Source organism: Eufriesea mexicana, unplaced genomic scaffold (genome assembly GCF_001483705.2).
Source record: "Eufriesea mexicana isolate 0111107269 unplaced genomic scaffold, ASM148370v2 scaffold3780, whole genome shotgun sequence".
NCBI lineage: Eukaryota > Metazoa > Arthropoda > Insecta > Hymenoptera > Apidae > Eufriesea > Eufriesea mexicana.
In genome coordinates this window covers 1,146,911-1,164,592 of record NW_016911795.1, presented here as the reverse complement: position 1 = coordinate 1,164,592, position 17,682 = coordinate 1,146,911, and the positions used below count along the sequence as shown (strand labels likewise).

Sequence of the window (17,682 nt, the reverse complement as noted above, 5' to 3'; positions counted from 1 at the left end):
CAAGAGAACGAGAACAGCGAGACGAAAAAATCTGGAATATAAACGTAATAAAAAAATGAAAAAGTAAAAAAAATAGCAATAGGGTGAAAAGTTATAGCTGTACCAATAACGATATTACCTATTAAGTAAGTAAATAATGAAATAAATAAATAAACAAATTGTACCAGGGCGTAAATCGGCGAGAAATCGAGCTAACTCGATTTCCACGGCGAGAATCATCGATCTTCCGTGAAACTTGCTCGCAGCCGGAACAGGCTATTACATAACCTCTCACGAAGATGGACAACAAACAGCAAAGGGGGATCGATGCGTGTCTCGCCGTTTTATTCAGCTTTTATCGCGAACATATTCGAACAGGGACCCGGTCGGGCCATTTCGAGTGAATGGACATTGTTCGGTGGACAAGAGCCCTGGCTCTTACCTCTATCTTGCACCGGTTTATCCCGCGTTTTTCAAGCCTCCGGCTCCTCTTCATTCAGCCTCCCCGCGATCCGGTCGGACCAGTATCCTTGCAGAAGAAACGAAGACAGGCAATCCCTTGAAAGTCGATCGAACGACGAGGTCGACTATCGATAACGCTCATGGTAACCTAGTTAACTCCCGCCGTCCATTTTTTCCCCATTCCCCGGCCTGGCTACCCTGCACGCGGCAATTTCAGCGAAATTTTCGCGAAATTGCGAGGATCGGTGGTCGAGATTGGCTCTATTCCCGATCGCAGACCTGTAATTTAGAGGAGATCCAGATCGGCTGCGGGAATCTACGATTTTTCGGAATAATTTGCAGTGATTCCAGTGGTTGGTACGGCTACTAGGGATTATTGGGCGATCTGGGAAGATTGGGAGGTTCGAGAGGGCGGATTTCTGGAAGAGGATTGGGTCAGTTCGAGATGATTACGTTTGGTGTACCATACGAGACTTTGGATAACTCAGAAGATGTGTAAGAATGGATAGATAGTGTCGCAAATTTTTCCGTCTCGAGGAATTCGCAAGCTATTCGATGGTTTGCTTAGAATCGAGGATCATGTTTGAATTTTGGCGGGAATTTTCTAGGAATATATTCGTAGCGGGTGGTTTTGGTGATTTTACGGAGACCACGATGTGATCGAATTTTTAAATATTAGAACTTATAAGTAGCTATTTGAAATTTGGAAATAATGTAGTTTGACGGTATCGGTAATTTCCAATACTAAAATTCCCTAGAATTTTTATCTTCAATTTTGCAATACTACAACTCCTCTATCACGGAAAAAATTGTTTTCAACTGCCATTATCTTGTTTTAATCTCCAAAGTCGATAAAAGTAATCTAAAAATTCGCCTAGAGACATTTGAGAAAGTTTTCGACCACAAGGAACTAGAACTTCCGAATTTTAAATCCCTATTATTAATGCTATTCCGTAATATTTCCCACTAGTAGCATCAACGAGAAATGTACCCTAAAATACCCCAAATCTCGAGCTATCACGTTCAAAAAAGAATTCCGAATTACCAAAACGTGATTCTAACTCTTGAAATCGAAAACTCGAGGCTTCCACGTAAACCCGCACACGTAGACTATAAATACCGACCCCTGCCAATACCGTTGTCCAGGAAAGTCCGTGGTAGCAAAGACCGCGGTCGAAGGCGGTCCCTAACGAGCCTTAAACTCGGGAATAACCGCGCACCGTATTTCCCGGGGATTCATCCGCGTGATGCGCGCGCAGCAGCCAAGTGAAAGGTGGTCTGCGCGGACTGCGGCTAGGTCGCGCTGGTTTCTGCGCGAATACGACGCGCTCCGTGCGGTTATCCGCCGACCCCCCATGGGTGTGGTACCATCTTCCAGCCGAGATTATGGTCTCGGTATGGTGGACGTTACTCCCCGGGGGCTTCGCGTACTCGTATATTATATTTGCCCGAGAAATACTCGGCCTACCCTTCTCTCTCCCCTCCTCTAACCGACCTCTCGTCCGACCATGCTTCTCCCACCCTCTCATCTTCCTCCGAGCCTCTGCTGACCGGCTCGCAGACCTAGAGGCTGTGCACGTGCATCCTAAAGAGCTTCCAGCGGGGTCCGAGTGAATGAGCGCTCATCTCGAGGGTGGAGACGGGTCTGCATCCGAGCCTTCCCTGACCCATTTGAAAATTCCGTTATTTATTTTAGTCGCTGGGCCGCGACGAGTGTCCGGGGATTTTAGGCACAACGGGAATCGGGTCAATTGCAACAATTCGGGACAGGGATTGGTTGATAACCGGGAACCGAGTGGTTGGATAACGGTGGCTCGATAATCACCGCGATTTCAGTGTTTAAAGAAGTATGTTAAAAAAGGGCCATTCTTGATGGAAATGAACATTCTTTTTGGAAATTCTTTTGGAACCTTTGAGAGTACCCCCAAGGAACAAAAAGTGCCTTTATCACTTTGTCGAGATGGGAAAGTTGTCAAAAATGAGTCGAAATATGTGAGAATGAGATCAAATACAGGGTGTCCCAGCAACGTGAGTAAAATCGAGGAGAGGGGGTGATTCTGCGTGAAAAAATAAATTGAAAATAAAGAATATTTTTTCACTTGAATATTCACTGAGTTATTCACGCAAGATTTGAATTTCGCGCCATTTATGCGATAAAATGTTACCAACGAAAGACAAAAGACAGAGTGACAGTTGACAGTTCAGGGTTATTAAAAACCCGTGTTTTCTCTCAAAATTACTTTATTCTCTTGCGTGAATCTTGGGACACCCTGTACCATCAAATCAGAGCCTCTTCACCGATTTCAACCGCGCTCACCGTTTTCTTTCCGTCATCCGGTGCCATTTTTAAAGTTCCCTGGTAATCACTGCCCGATCACGCGTCTCGTAAGAACCAATCGGCGGGAAATACGAGGCCTAGTACACCGACATATCGAAACTGTGAAACTGGAAATTGCCCAGGCCAACTCCCGGACGCAAGAACGTTCTCGCGAGGCACTCCGAGGAAAATTGGCCCCCGGGAGCAACAATGGGACGCGTAGAATCGCGGAAAGAAATATAGGAACGTAATTATTAGTCGTAGCTGCAGTCGGGTCGTTACCCGAGAGCAATAAACCCGCTTGCAGCTAATGCACCGGTATAATTCCCGGCTCGCATTGCTTCGCCGGGACACGGGTAATCCAACGGGCAAAACCAACGATTCCAGCGATATGGATAATAACGTCTGGCAAGAACCTCGTCGCAAGAAAACGCGTACTCCACAATGCAACGCGATAAATACCTGAACGCTCCGCGGAACCTTCGATTCCCTATCGTCTTGTGATATTTCACCACGTTCCTGGAAACCGGTCATCTCATATTTTGGATACCAACCATCTGAAAAATATAAAAATAACCTAACCTAGCCCACACCCTCGCGAAACAGCAAAAATAAAATAGCCGAAAAGCCCGATTCTTCAATCCCGGTGTTAATCTGCGAGCTGCTTGAAAATTTGAAGCTAACCTCAACCCCGATTCCCGCGCGAAACAGCGATCAGCGAAGCAACTCTCCGACTCGAAACTCTCCCCTCTCCCTTGCGCACTCGTTCGCAATTAGAAACCGTAGAGGAGCCACCGGTCAGCTCATCGGCGTGTCGTTTGGTATCCCAGAAACACGCGCAACGTGGCAATAATAAAGCACCCGCGAGCTGGAGCGCGAGGTACACGGCTTACGGTAATAAGTTCCTGGTTTACGGTTCATCGGCAGGTTATCCCGAGGCTGGATCGGTCTACCTACCAGCTAAAATCACCGGTGGCCGCGTACGGACTCCGTGCACTCGCTGTTCACCGACCGTCTGTCTCTGTCGGCACCACAGCGCCGCCTGGCCGCTCGTTCTGTTTCGATCACCCTTTCACCGGGGGCGTGGTGGCCGCAATATCCCGGTGCCGATGCAGCCGTAATTACACCGGCGGCGAAAGAATGTAAACCAACCGATCGACGATTAGATTGGTCTGGCTGGACGTCAGGCGGCGGAGGGGAGAGTTTGAAGTCGAGTGGTGTCTTACGGTTACGGTTCGAGGCTCGCACGGGCTCGGTAGCTCGTTTTATAACCGGAGGTATAGGAGAACGCAGTTTTTCGTGGGTAGAAAGGTTCGGGTGTGGGCATTTCGTCGGATTCGATCCGTTTCGGCCGAATGAACGGATTGGAAGCGCGTTACGAGATTCGTCCCGGTTTGTTAGTCGATTTCGGCGTTTTGAGGTTAGGTCGCTCGCGCGGGATAATCGAATCGGGTTTGGGTTAAGCGGAATGTGTTTAATGGCATTATTATTAACATATTCGGGCGTGAACCGTTTAGTATACAAAAATATAACAAGAATGGAGGATGAATGTATACATGAGAAGAAAATTTGGAGAAAAGGTAAAGATAAAAATAGTATAATTTTTAAAATGTTTAGAATGGCTTCTTTTGGATAATAAATTAAGAATAATAATTAAGAAACGGCCATTAGAGTCTCGGTTGGTTTTCCTTTCCCGAAAACCACCGAATTTTGAAATTAAAAAAAAAAAAAAATAAATTTTATTAATTATTCTCTTATTCCATCTTACCAAATCATCTGACCACGTGACGAGCTCGTTAAGAGCGTCCGCGATAAATTCTCCGAAGAGGAGAGATGGTATTCTTGGGTCGAAAATCGGAACACGGATCTCCGGAGATCGGTGGACGATCCCCGGGCTAATTAACAGGTAGACGTTTACGGGTGCTCGTTGTGTCGTAACTCCGTAGGGTGTCGACTAGTTCGGATTTCCGTTCGCCCTCTTCCTCTTCTCCCTCGGCCCTCTTTCGAGCGTTTAAACGAGAGCCTGGTCGTATATCAGCCGGGCCTCGATACGCGGCAACTGACGCGGGATTTACTGCTAATAGCACGTCGAATCGGTAATCGGTCGCGTATTAATTAATCAACCGGTCGTGACAAGATACATACTTTTTTTTAAAACGAACCAACGGATCGTTCCTTTGTGATCGTAGCGGGGGCAGGGCGGGAATGAACGGAGAATAAAATGACGGAGAACGCCTTCCGATCGCCGGACGGTGAAAATAAAGCATCTCGGATCGAGAAGCGGGGGCTCGTCGTGCCATTTATACCGGGTGGTTCGCAAGTAATGACTTTCATTCAGATTAGATGAACCGGAATGCACGGTAATTTTTATTTTGTATTATACCGGGTGGTTCGAAAGCAATTAAATTTGTTGCAGCTATCTGAAAAAGAATGCAACGTAATTTTTGTTTTATATTATACAGGGTGGTGCGAAAGTAATGAAATTTCTTGAAGTTAAATGAAAATGAATGCAGAACAGATCTTATTTTACAATATACCAGATGGTTGTTGCAGTTAGGTTGGAGTTTGGCAATTGGAAACTGTACAATAGTGTTACGTGGGGCACCCTGTTTATGCTGTTTAGGCACGTCCTTCCTTAATTACTAACAACGCTATCTGCAGACAAGTTTGTCTCGTTTTTGATCTAATTTTGCAGAAATTTATCCTTTTAGCCTCGCTTCCATTCCGGTAACGTTGATGTAATATCTGTAATGATGTAATATCTGTAATTTATTTCCAATCGAGAATTTAGAAAGGAGATAAGATGAAAGTAGTTTGGGTTTAAAAGCGAAGGTTTTAGCATCGAATAGCTCATTCTTCTTTTTTCTTCACCTGTATCCAAGCACGTGGTCAATTAAGAGCAGTTTGGGCGTAGTTACATCCTATTCCCGAGCGCATTTCGACCTTTTTTCCTGTATTATACAGCATAATCATAGGGTCAGTGAACCAGCCGCTGAGATAAATAAATCTGGACGTGTTTATTGAGCGCACAAAGCGCAATAAAAATTGATTGCCTGGTCGGTCGAGTTTCTACAATGCTTGGATCGAATCTGGTTTAACGAACATGCGACTTACTCGAAATAGGAAGAATCTTCTGAATAGCGTTTCTAAATGATTCCTCGATTAAAACTTCGATTCCGATTTTCTCGACACAGAAGTGTTTATTATATTTCTATGAACATAACCTAAATCTTGAATTTCGGGCTTTGAAATCATTGATTTTCTCTTGATGTATCAAACTGCAAGATTAAAAATTTGGATTGATAATAGATTTAGAGCAAGATTAAAAGATTGTTATTATATTATAGCAGCAGATTGGAATAGTCCATTCGTATCTGCAACTCATCCCGATCGAAATTCCGATGTGTCCCATTCGAAGTCAAATTAACAAATCAACATATGCTGCGATGCCGTGGTCTTTATATAGCCAGCTCCCGCTGCCGAATACGTTGCCGAAATTTTCCGATCATTTCCGATAGTTTCCGATCGCTTCCGATTGCTTCCGATTGCTTCCGATTCCACTAACAGTTACCTTCCTATAATATAATAATATTCAGTAATTTATCGATCCTTGAATTCGTTTTCGTTTTGTGAATATCTTTGGGACAACTTATTATCGGTGATATTAGTTTCATATTAACAATAATTTAAAAAATTTACCTGCACGGAGATATAAAATTCCATGATATATTTATATTAAAACATTCTTAAAGACGAGAGTAATAATTTGAAGACAAGACTGTGTTGGTGATAAAAAGTGAGGTTAATTAGAGGCCATTGCTTGATAATAGCCACAGCGTGTGTAAAAAGCTACAGGTACTGCAATTAGTTAGACTACAGTAAAATTAATAATACAGAGGTGTAGAAGCTACGCACTGAGAAATTTTATTATACCTAACCTAATATTTCGCTACAACTTTTAATCCTTTGCAAATCTAGTCGCCATTCAACGAATATCTGTCATTTATCTATTGGTTAATTCTTCGAAATTATTTCAACGACACGAATTCCTAACCTCGAAAAACAGCTCTCTTTGCGAATCAGCACTACGTTTCACCGAACTACGATCTTGCACGCTCACTTTAATCAACTTACCAAAATTGATATACGGTGCGATTTCCAAGCGAAAAGCAGGCAGTTATCGCAACAGTAGAAATTCGCCGGAAGCGCAGCGCGGAAGGGTGGAAACGCGAGGCCTGTGGCTCGTCGAAAAAGAAGATGGAGTGGCCTTCCGCGACGCAGGGGCAGAGAAAAAAGAGGAGCCGTAGGTGGTCGCAGCGGGAAAGCAGCGAACCCGCGGCCCTCTAGTGGCCGTATTAATCATTTCACGGGACGGCGAGAGAGAAGGGATAGTGACTTCAGTGAAACACGAGACGTTTCATTAAAAGCTGTCCGTCGAATTCTGCGCGGGACGATCATCCGCTACCAGCCATTGTTTGGATTATCATCGATCATCATTGTGACGAACGGTAGGCTTCTGGATATGGAAGACTGACGTGTAAGTCCTGTTTATAAATCTAGTTTTGGGCTTTCGTTTGTCGCCAATATTAAAACTCTTCGGAAGCTAGTTTGAAACTAGATTCCCCAGACCCTAGTGTATCGCGTGGCATTTACGCGGTAACTTTTTGCTCAATTATTGCGATAGTGAATATTTTCAAGATCGTGATACATAATTATCGAAGTTTGATTTTCAAGTCCAATTTTGTCTGTTCATAGAAGACGTGTTTACTGTGTGTACATATTTAATGCTTGATAACGATGTACACAGGACTCGGTAAAATTCGCGTATTTTTGACATTCCGTAGAACCTAACCTAACCTAAACCAGGGATGTCGCGATCGGTTCAATAAATTAAAATAAATTAAGTTGACAATTCTGCAACGGTGATATATATTTATCTTCTCTGTTGTCGATACCCTATAGCGATTACCTGTTCTGAAGAAGAAAGTTAACCTCGAAAAAAAAGTTTCTAGACTTTGCTCATCCGAGAAGCTGTCGCGCGTAAATGTCTATTATCACTATTCGAAGTACGCTGCATTAAATCGTGACGGCAAATAACAGTCCTTCGGGAGTTCTAGATAAGATGGTATTAATCGTCGAGCGACTGCAAGGTGCACCTTGAGTGTCGGCCTTGATCTCGTGTTAGAAGGTCAGGACCGCAGCCTGCGCGGCTGGTTCCCGAGGGAAGACCGCTGGTTCCGCGCGAACAGCTTCTCTCTGCGGTTTTCCTATTATCACGGCAAAAACCCGAGCAAACAAAGCGCACACCCATGCACGGTCATAGGACCGCGAGGCATCTAAACGATGAATTCTTCGCGCGTCTCTTCGAAACCGATTACTCTTGCTCAGGATCGACCAAGTAGCCGAGCCCCGAAGGCACTCGAACCCCTAATTATACCACATTTTTTTCTCCCACCATCGGTACCATGATTCTGTTTCATTTTATTGAATTATTCGACACCTCGAAGTGCAAAAATATTTTTATTTCTCGCACAATAGCGTAGATTCGCCTTTGGCGTAGATAGAAAATATTTTACAATAGTTGATGGTATTTCGTATTATTTAATGTCAGGATTCAGAAGCGGGAGGGAAAGATGCGTTTCGGTGGAATTTCAGTGTAATTTCAGGGATATGGGGCGGGCGCAGTTTTGTAATGGTACGGCTCTGGCCTCTAACACCTATTCCCGCATTCGCCAGAAAATCGCACCCTGTTCGCAGGCCAGAAGCACGCGGATGCGCGCCACATGTCCCGCATTCCGTCCTCCGCTCCTCTTCCCCCTTCTCCCTCCATTTGCAATCCTGCGATCCTTTCTCCTCACCTCTTGCCCGTTCCCGGAACTATTAATTAGCCTCCGAGCTCGCCACTCGAACGACCATTGCCTCCTCTTTTGCTCGTGTGCCTGACGATCGTTCGATTATTATTTTCGTGCTGCGTACTACCCCTCTATAGCGTTATTCGTAGTTCGTGGTCATAGTCCTGTTTTAAATTCGACGACCACTGTCCTGTCTTGTATTCGCGCGGTTAGCGGTCGTTCTATTATTTTCGTATTGGTCCATCGTTCAAGGCCACGCTCCCCACCACCGTTACTTTCACTTTTTTCGCGGGCCGAACGTAGATATAATTCGCGCGAACAGAAAATATATTAGTTCGTGCGTGTAATAGAAATAAATAGAAAATATATAGTAATAGGATACAAATGGTGTATAAATGGATTTTAAGTACCTGAAAAGGAAGAAGTGTTCCAATAGATTCCGTCACATCTGCAGTCGTTTTGCCAGTCGATTAAAGGCGCAGGCACCTTCCGCTCGGAATCAACCGTACGATTCCCCTGACACGAGGCTATTAGCCATATCCAAAGCAATTTCCTCGCTCCTCCGCGCTTCCAGGCGAACAAAACGTCCGATCCGCAGTCTCGTCGCCGGGACACGCGTTACCGGCAACACAATGGACCGTCCCAAATTTTTCCCTCTCTTTTCTTCACCGCTTCGATCTCGTTGTCCACGGTTGTACCCTGCGTCACGGGCACGCACGCGGGACACCATCCGCGACGGATTTAATTAGAGCCGCATCGCCTGCAGATACACGCGGCTGTCCGAAGATAATTTCGCCTCACCTACCGTCGTCCCGTGGCCAACGAAATTAAGGCGGCATTTAATGAGCGTGGAAACACCGGCAGTCCGTTCATAAAGCTCCCGAGGCGTCGCGCGAACTTTCCAGCGACGATAATTACACGGAGCCCTTGGCTGCGCTTGCGCACATTGGCGAATTTTGCAAGGTTGATTAAAATATGAAGACGTATCTCGGTTTACACAAAAATTGGTATCATTGCTGACATGAAAAATAATTAAAATCTCTAAAACTAAAACAAAAATAAATGAGACCTGAGAAGAAATTATTATTAAGGGAGTGGAGTGTTGGTAGTGTGGACAGAGGTTAGTGGCTAGCCAAAGACTATTTACGTATAACTTCATCAGATATTGTCCACTCTTTATTTACAAAGTTCATAGGGATCATTGAAAATTTGTAAGAGATAGGAAATATCTTAAACTTTGTGCGTAGCTCTTAGCTTGGTATCGCTCTTAAACATGATTCTTTGGGAAACGATACCAATTACCAGGTCTCACCACGTGGAGGTGGCTACGCATCGAGACCCGACATGCGCCCTAGTGGCGCAACCTGCTGGCGCTATCCGTATCAAAGGTACCCTAACCTAACTTGGAACGAAAGAAGTTAAAGCGAATCTACTGACACTTTATTATATTTCGTGTCTTACAAAAGGGTTTCGGTTCGCGATTATTCGAAAGACCGACTAGCCTACGCGACGCACTTCCGTGTACAAGACAACTCCAACCTCAGCACCCTCCAGATCGGGCCTTACCCACCCTGCCACTGTCGACCTCGCCATGGCTTACTCGATGATCTAAGGCAGCCAACGAACCAGTGAAACACCCAGAGTCAATCCGAGGGTCCTATGCGAGGCCTAACAGTCGGAATCACGCGCATGCTCCATACCCCGGCTCTATGCAAACATAACCACATAGCCACCAAGTGCTAGAGGGGCAGGCAGGCACGCTCTTGCAATGATTCCGACTGCAGGGCCCATCCCCCGGTCGTGTGCACGGATTGGCACCCAGGACGACTAAGGTCGACGGACCCTCGTGTTGCCCCAGATGCCTCACCAGCCCGAGGGCCACCAGAGATCCCGATGCATGACGAGATTGACAGTGGCAGAAGGAGTGTCGGAGACGAGTCGTGAGAATGACTTACGAGGCGTGGAGTTGTCGAGTACACGGGAAGTACGTCGCGTAGGCTAGTCGGTACTTAAGAACAATCGCGATTATCGCGAGAACAATTATGTTCTATTTGGTAACGAGAGAGGTAAGGGAATGTATATATTTCGCTCCAAGTTAGGTGGCTTACCTTTGAACGGATAGCGCGCACATGATGAAACTTATCCTAGGGATCTATCTTATGACTACTTAGGTCTACTTAGGTCTAAACAATGTCTTGAAAAATCTGAAATGCTGAAAAGGAATGGGTTAGCAAGAGATTAATAAAACGCAATAAAAGCAAATACATATAAACCATAAATATCAATAAAATCAAACAAATAAATGAAAGTGGAAAACAAATGGAATCAAATAAATGGAAATGGAATGAACAGCCCAATGATGTGACATGAAAAACCCAACGATGTGACATAAACAACCCAACGACGAAACATTCGAATATTGTACGAAATATTCGAATATTCAAACAAAGATAAATAGAAACGAAGAAATAAAAGCAGAAAAGAAAAAAAATTAAAATCTGAAAAGAAAAAAAAATTAAAACCTGAAAAGAAAAATTGTTATTAAATTGTTTAATAGGGTGGGGTGAGGTTGGGGTGGCCAGCCCCAACCTCACTTCGAGTCCCCACCCCTCGCGCACAACGAAAATTTATATGTTACACTCGCGAAGTCCAACCGACAAATGAGGTCTGCTGCGTCGCGTTGCTCCTTATATAGTCGCTGATCGGCCGATTCCCCCCCACCCCGATTGCAAATTTTCAAACTTTACTGATTCCATTATTTATTATATTTCCGTTTTAATATCCAATAATTTATTAATTTTTTCACTTTTATTAGAAATATACGTCGTGAACAATTTGTTAATAACAATATTAATTTGTTATTAACAATCAATTATAATAATTTATAAATTTTTTGCAAATTATTGGTACATTTTAACACAAGTACGTCGTAAATTTTGGTAATAGGCAATAATTTATCAATTTTTTCACTGTAATCGTAAATTTATGTTCAAAATAATTTATTATTAACAATCTTAATTTGTTATCAACAATCGGTGTAATTATTTATAAACTTTTTAAACAAGTTATAGATACATTTTACCGCAAGTATGTTGTAAATTCAACTAATAGTGAAAAATTTATTAATTTTTTCACTTTTATCATAAATTTAAATCGCGAACAATTTGTTATTAACAATATTATCGGAATCTCTAAATTCCCGAATTTTCAATTTTTCAAGTTTTTCACCTTCTTCAGTTTCCCGAGCATTTCATTCCCTTTCTTTTCTACGTCGTTTCTCAAACAGAGCTGCAGGTGTCGCGACCGAGTGACGACAGGAAGGGCCTCTGTCGGGGATTACACGATACTCTCCCGATTAATTAACACGCGGGAAAAAGGCACGCAAGGGTCGGCTCGGCTGAGTCGAAATCTCGCGGAAATCGCGGCCGGAGGCGGAACGCGTTACGAACGTGGGAATCGTTTTTAGAGTGCACGCCGCCGTGAAACTATCGTGCTGATTACATCTCGCTGTTTACTCTGCCGGAAAATCAACATTATTTACGAGTGCGTCCGGCGAGGCGCGTTCTGGACACCGAACGAACGAATTTTGTTGCAAATCGTTCCTCCTCATTGCCATTCAGCCCCTGGAATCCTGCCACTCGCCCGACTCCCTTCCAAGCGACCGAATCCCGCTTATTTTTACCAGGAGGAATCCGCGGGAACGAGGAAACGGAAAAAGCAACGATCTCGTTTATTCCGCTCGCGATAACGCAACTTTTAACGGACCAGCAGCCAACCGACCGCGAAGAACATTCAGAAACAGACCTGCCCTCTGTTTCAATCCATTTCTCCGCGATCATTTAAGCGCGTAATGCCATTAGGCCTGTGCACGTACCTCGACGTTTCTTCGAATTAAATCTTCCAGCACGCGTAACTTGGGAATATAAACCGCCATCTTACTGAGAAGCTTTAACCACGCCCCCTTATATGTTTCTCGAACAGATCATATATTTCGATCGAATGATTCCTCGATCATTCCCGTTGTTGGGGTCCTAGGATCGAACATACCAAGTTAAGTGGGGGACTGGTTTATTTCGCAGACACTCATTGTCATTCGGCTACCATTTTGCTAAACCTTAGCAAAGGTCGATAAATCATGTTTGACACGATTTGCATGAGGAACCAATTTGTTTAAACATCCACCACCACCGAAAGACGTCGAAGCTAATACACACCCCAATATTGTTCACAATTGCAGTATTGCAAATTTTCCACCATGTACACGTACCTTTATGAAGGTTACCGAGAAAACGAAGGTCAAAGTTGCAAAGTCCACATCAGCCGGGAAATCCTTGGGTGACGCGTCAGGCCCTTAGTATGACCATATTTGGCCATATAAAGGGAAACATGGGAACGTGTGTGCATGGGGGGTAAGAAATATAAAGTAAACCAGAACCGATTAGAGGATTTATTGAGTTGAGGTCGAAGACACAGTTGTCGTTGATTTGAGTTATAAAGTTAAGGGTCGAAGTTGAACGGGGTAGTACTACTGCGTTGAGCGTTGCAGTAAGCCGAGAAATAGTTGATAACTTTATTGTCACTCTAAAATTTGTATATTATTGTTATCAGTAAACATTAGCTCCGTCCAATCTGTATAGTAATGCGATATACAAATTAGAGAATATTTAGGAAATAAAATGTTGCGAATGTTGAAATTATTACACGTGTAAGAGTAGCAGATCGAATGTTTGGACGCACGCTTGTCAATCACGGGGAACGATTTCAGGGCGCTAATTTAAACGCGTTTACGAGATGCACGATATTCCGCGTTAAATTGCCTCCATTAAGCGCGCCCTCTGCCTTTTTCTCGGTCGCTCGCTCGCCACTCGAGGCGCGGCAATTAATTTCTTCCCTCGCGCCCTCCTCCGTTCACCCCGTCAATCACGACCTCCTCTAGACCTCTGCCACCGCTCGGGCGTGACCGGTTTTTCCACGCGACCTTGGCCCCCGCGCACGCGCCTGCTTCCTCCTCGTTCGCCGATTTTCCGCCTTCCCCCGCGCCATCCGCCGATCGTCGCTCGATTGTTCGACCGGTGTTCCGTTGAAAGTTCAAGGATGATCGAAAGTTCAATGCTTGCGAGGTGCAATGATGTAAGGGGTAATTGTGCTGTGGCAGAGAGAGAGTTAGAGGCTGAAGGAAGGACGGGAAAGCGAGGTGATCTTGATTCAAGGTATTGCCGATTTTTGTGGTTTTACTGATTTTTGTGGTTTTACCGATTTTCTTAGTATTGCCGATTTTCTAGATTTCGTGGATTTCTTTAGGTTTTACCGATTTTCAAGGTACTGCCGATTTTTATGGTATTACCGATTTTCATAGTATTGCCGATTTTATGGATTTCGTGGATTTTTTTCGGCTTTGCCGATTTTTGTGGTGTTACCGATTTTCATAATATTGCCGATTTTATAGATTTCGTGGATTTCTTTAGGCTTTTCCGATTTTTGCGGTGTTACCGATTTTCATAGTATTGCCGATTTTATAGATTTCGTGGATTTCTTTAAGCTTTGTCGATTTTCAAGGTACTGCCGATTTTTGTGGTGTTACCGATTTTCATAGTATTTCCGATTGTCTAGATTTCGTGGATTTCTTTAGGTTTCGCCGATTTTCAAGGTACTGCCGATTTTTGTGGTGTTACCGATTTTCTAGATTTCGTAGATTTCTTTAGGCTTTGACGATTTTCAAGGTACTGCCGATTTTTGTGGTGTTACCGATTTTCATAGTGTTACCGATTTTCAAGGTACCGCTGATTTTTGTGGTATTACCGACTTTCTAGATTTCGTTGATTTCTTTAGGTTTTGCCGATTTTCAAAATCTTGCCAAGTTTCTAGGATTTGCCGATCTTTTAGGTTTTCGAAGGTATGGAGGTTTTTGACATAGTGAAACACTTTGGAAGTATCGAAGATTTTTTAATGTGAGGATTTCCTAAATCCCTGAGATTTTGTGCTTTTCCACAGGGTTTTCTTTTCTTTTAAATGATTTTTGAATAGTTTCGAAATTTTTGAGGCTCCTAGAAATTTTTTAAGTTTCTTTTCTAAATTTCCCGAGTCTTCGGATTTTCTCGACGTTTTCTGAGTTCTTCGGCAATTTCCAATTTCCCCCAAAATCCAAAAATTCCCGAAATCTTTGCGTTTTTCAAGAAAAAAATGCCCAAGTTCCCAGAAAACCCTAAATCGCTCAAACCCTCGCGTTCTTCGAACTCTCAAAAATTCCCACGACCATGTCAGCCCTCGAGATCTCGCAGTGAGCATCGTAGCATTTCACACGGAACGGAGACAGAAGCTTAATGCCGATCGCGACATCCTAACTAGACTCGTCGGCGCGGAAAAAGCCAGTCCGCAGGGTGGAAACTGATCGCGCCTCGCGGCATCGGGATTCCTATCGATAAGAACGGTCGCGGGGTAGTTCTGCAACGATCCTGGGAAACGTCGTCCCTCGCTGCACGTCGCCGACCGTCTGCCGGCATTTAAGCAGCTCACCCAGGCATTCGATCGCACGTGAGAACTCGGCCACGAAGTAGACCGATCCGTATAATCGCTGGACGGCAGTCAAAGAAGAACTGTTCGAGTGCGAGTCCATGAAGAAACGATAATACCATGGTGCCCTATGCCGAGCATGGGATCCTCCGAACGCTTTCAATTCCTATTCCAATTTCTTCAACGTTTAGTCCTAGCAGTACCAATCTTCAATCGCGAAGCTAAGCACGATAGTAGACGATAATTGCCAAGCCCATGCGATCCAGATGAACAGGTATAATTAATGTTCGAATAGGGTACCTAAAATTAGGCTAGTTCTAAGTGTTATATTGGGGTTCTGGTAGCGACGAAGTTTTTGAGCATTTAACATTTTAAATTAGCTATTGCTATACTAATTTTCGGAACAGTAACTTCGTGTTTTGGATAATTAGAAAAATCCGAAGTTAGGCTAGTTTTAGTATCGAATACGTGCATGTCAAATTTTCACAGTTGCAGTGGTGACAAATGATCGTTGATGACGAGTTCAATTATTGTATATAATGTACAATAGTAAAATAGTTATATAGTGTAATTATAAAATATAATAATGTATAATAGTGTCATGATCAGGGATATCGAGATTAGTAAAAGAAATTAATTTAAATAAATACAGGTGTTTGGTATCTATTTAAATAATATTATAATAGAATTTATTAGCAGTAAATGGAATTACCGAATAAATTGCTGTTTGACGTAAGGAAGCGTTGGTTCTGTTGCCATGAGCAGGTCGTGTACAATTGGGCCAGTAATGAACGCGTTAATTCATCAAAGTCCGCTTGCTAGGAAAGATGGAACATAAATCTCGCGATGTCTCAACGATTATCCATTAAATTATTCTTCAGATTTCTCATGGAACCGTTCGATCGAGCCGAAACCCCGTTAGAGGCGAGCAGCGTGGTTAGACCGTACGCGAGTACGTCGCTGGGCGTTTGCAGACAACGTGGCCAGTTACCCGGCGATTTTAATGAACCTCGGCCGTAATTAGGAGACGTATTGTTCGCTCTGAATGCGACGGGATTGCGTTCGCGTGACCCGTGACGACCGAGCGCCATGTTTTGCCAGGCCTGCGTGAAAACTGAAGCCGACGCGAGTTCCCGCTGGAAAATCGTGGCCACAGTTACAATGGGCAAGGGAGGCTAATTAGATCGTAGGATTGATCTTTTCCCGAGATTGAATTGCAGATAAGAGGTAGATTGGCTTTCGCGAACAGGCGAATACGGCCTGGCGGCACGATATCCTTGAGCAACGTCGTTTTTCGTCATTCCAGGAATTCTCATAGGCTCGTGGACACTCCAAATTCGTTGGTTCGTACGGTTCTTGGTGTTCGAATTCTCTGCCAGAGTCTAGGATCAAGGTATCCTACAGAATTCCCAGGTATTACTGTGAGAAGTTGAGGAGAAGTCAGTCTGGATGTGTCACAGACAAGGCTACTTTGGATACTACTGTATCGTAGAAGGCTAAGGAGAAGTGAGTCTGAATGGCTCATAGACAAGGCTACTTTGATACTATTGTAGAGAGATTAGGAGAAGTCAGTTAGGATGGATCACAGGCAAAAGTACTTTGGATACTACTGTAAGAAGCTGAGAAGAAGTCATTCTGGATGTCTCATAGACAAGGATACTTTGGATGCTTTTGTAGAGGGATCAGGAGAAGTCAGTTAGCATGGATCACAGGCAAAAGCACCTCGGATACTATTGTAAGAAGCCGAGAAGAAGTCAGTGGGGTCGATTTCAAAGGCAAGAGTGTCTTTGTTTCATAGGTATCCATCTCGTTTATCACGCCTTGCTTCAGCGTCTGGTCAGTTAAGGTAATCCATACATGCTGACCTTTATATTAGCTCGCAATTAGTCCAACCTACCGATCGGCTATCAATCATGGTCAGCTGTCTTCTTCTGAGCTCTACTGCTCCTCACACCGTGAGCATCTGTCCAAATCTTCATTATCCAAGTCCTCGGAAGCTTTTAGACTGCCCCTGGTATCACAAGATCCTCCAATTTCCATCTTTCCAGACTCAAATCTTCGAGTGCTTTAATTCCCAGTTCGCAGTCGAAAATTCGGAACGGCTGAGAAGCTAACCTGCCCATACCGCTGGTATCTCGCAAACACACCTCGACCCCACGCGCCTAGGAATTTAATCTGCGATGCCGTTACTCGCCAGCGCGTTAAAACGCCCCGCGTAACCTACCATGGTCGAGCAATCGTTGATCGTTCGACAATTGCCCGGCAAAGTAGCCGCTGACGGGCAGACCCGGAAGCGTGCGTCGGCCTAGGGTCCCTATACCACTCTGTCCCTAGCCAGAGCTATGCGACCTATCGATGGCCATCGAACGAAACGGGCGTCGGCCGAACGAGGACAGGTGAACGTTTCGAGCACTCGCTTGCCAGCGTGAGTCCTAGCGTCCGAAGACGTGCTCGTGACCCCATGACGGCCCCATGGAAGCGACGCGTATCCGTTGGCGAGGCTCAGCCGAGGCTCAGCCAGTTTCTGCGCCACGTACGCTGCCTCCATTACTCCGATATTAT

The 17,682-nt window shown here is 44.3% G+C and overlaps 1 protein-coding gene and 1 long non-coding RNA gene across 2 annotated transcripts in view; one reads left to right on the top strand and one right to left on the bottom strand.

Moving 5' to 3' along the window:
- fng (Fringe glycosyltransferase) overlaps positions 1-17,682 on the top strand; it is a 101,954-nt gene that overhangs the window by 46,289 nt on the left and 37,983 nt on the right. The gene's annotated exons all lie outside the window — the stretch shown is intronic.
- Positions 4,682-5,704, bottom strand: LOC108551212 (uncharacterized). The gene is made up of 4 exons (XR_001890463.1): positions 5,630-5,704; positions 5,296-5,503; positions 4,904-5,178; positions 4,682-4,835 (listed from the first exon to the last, which is right to left on the bottom strand). It is a non-coding gene; the product is annotated as an uncharacterized LOC108551212 (long non-coding RNA).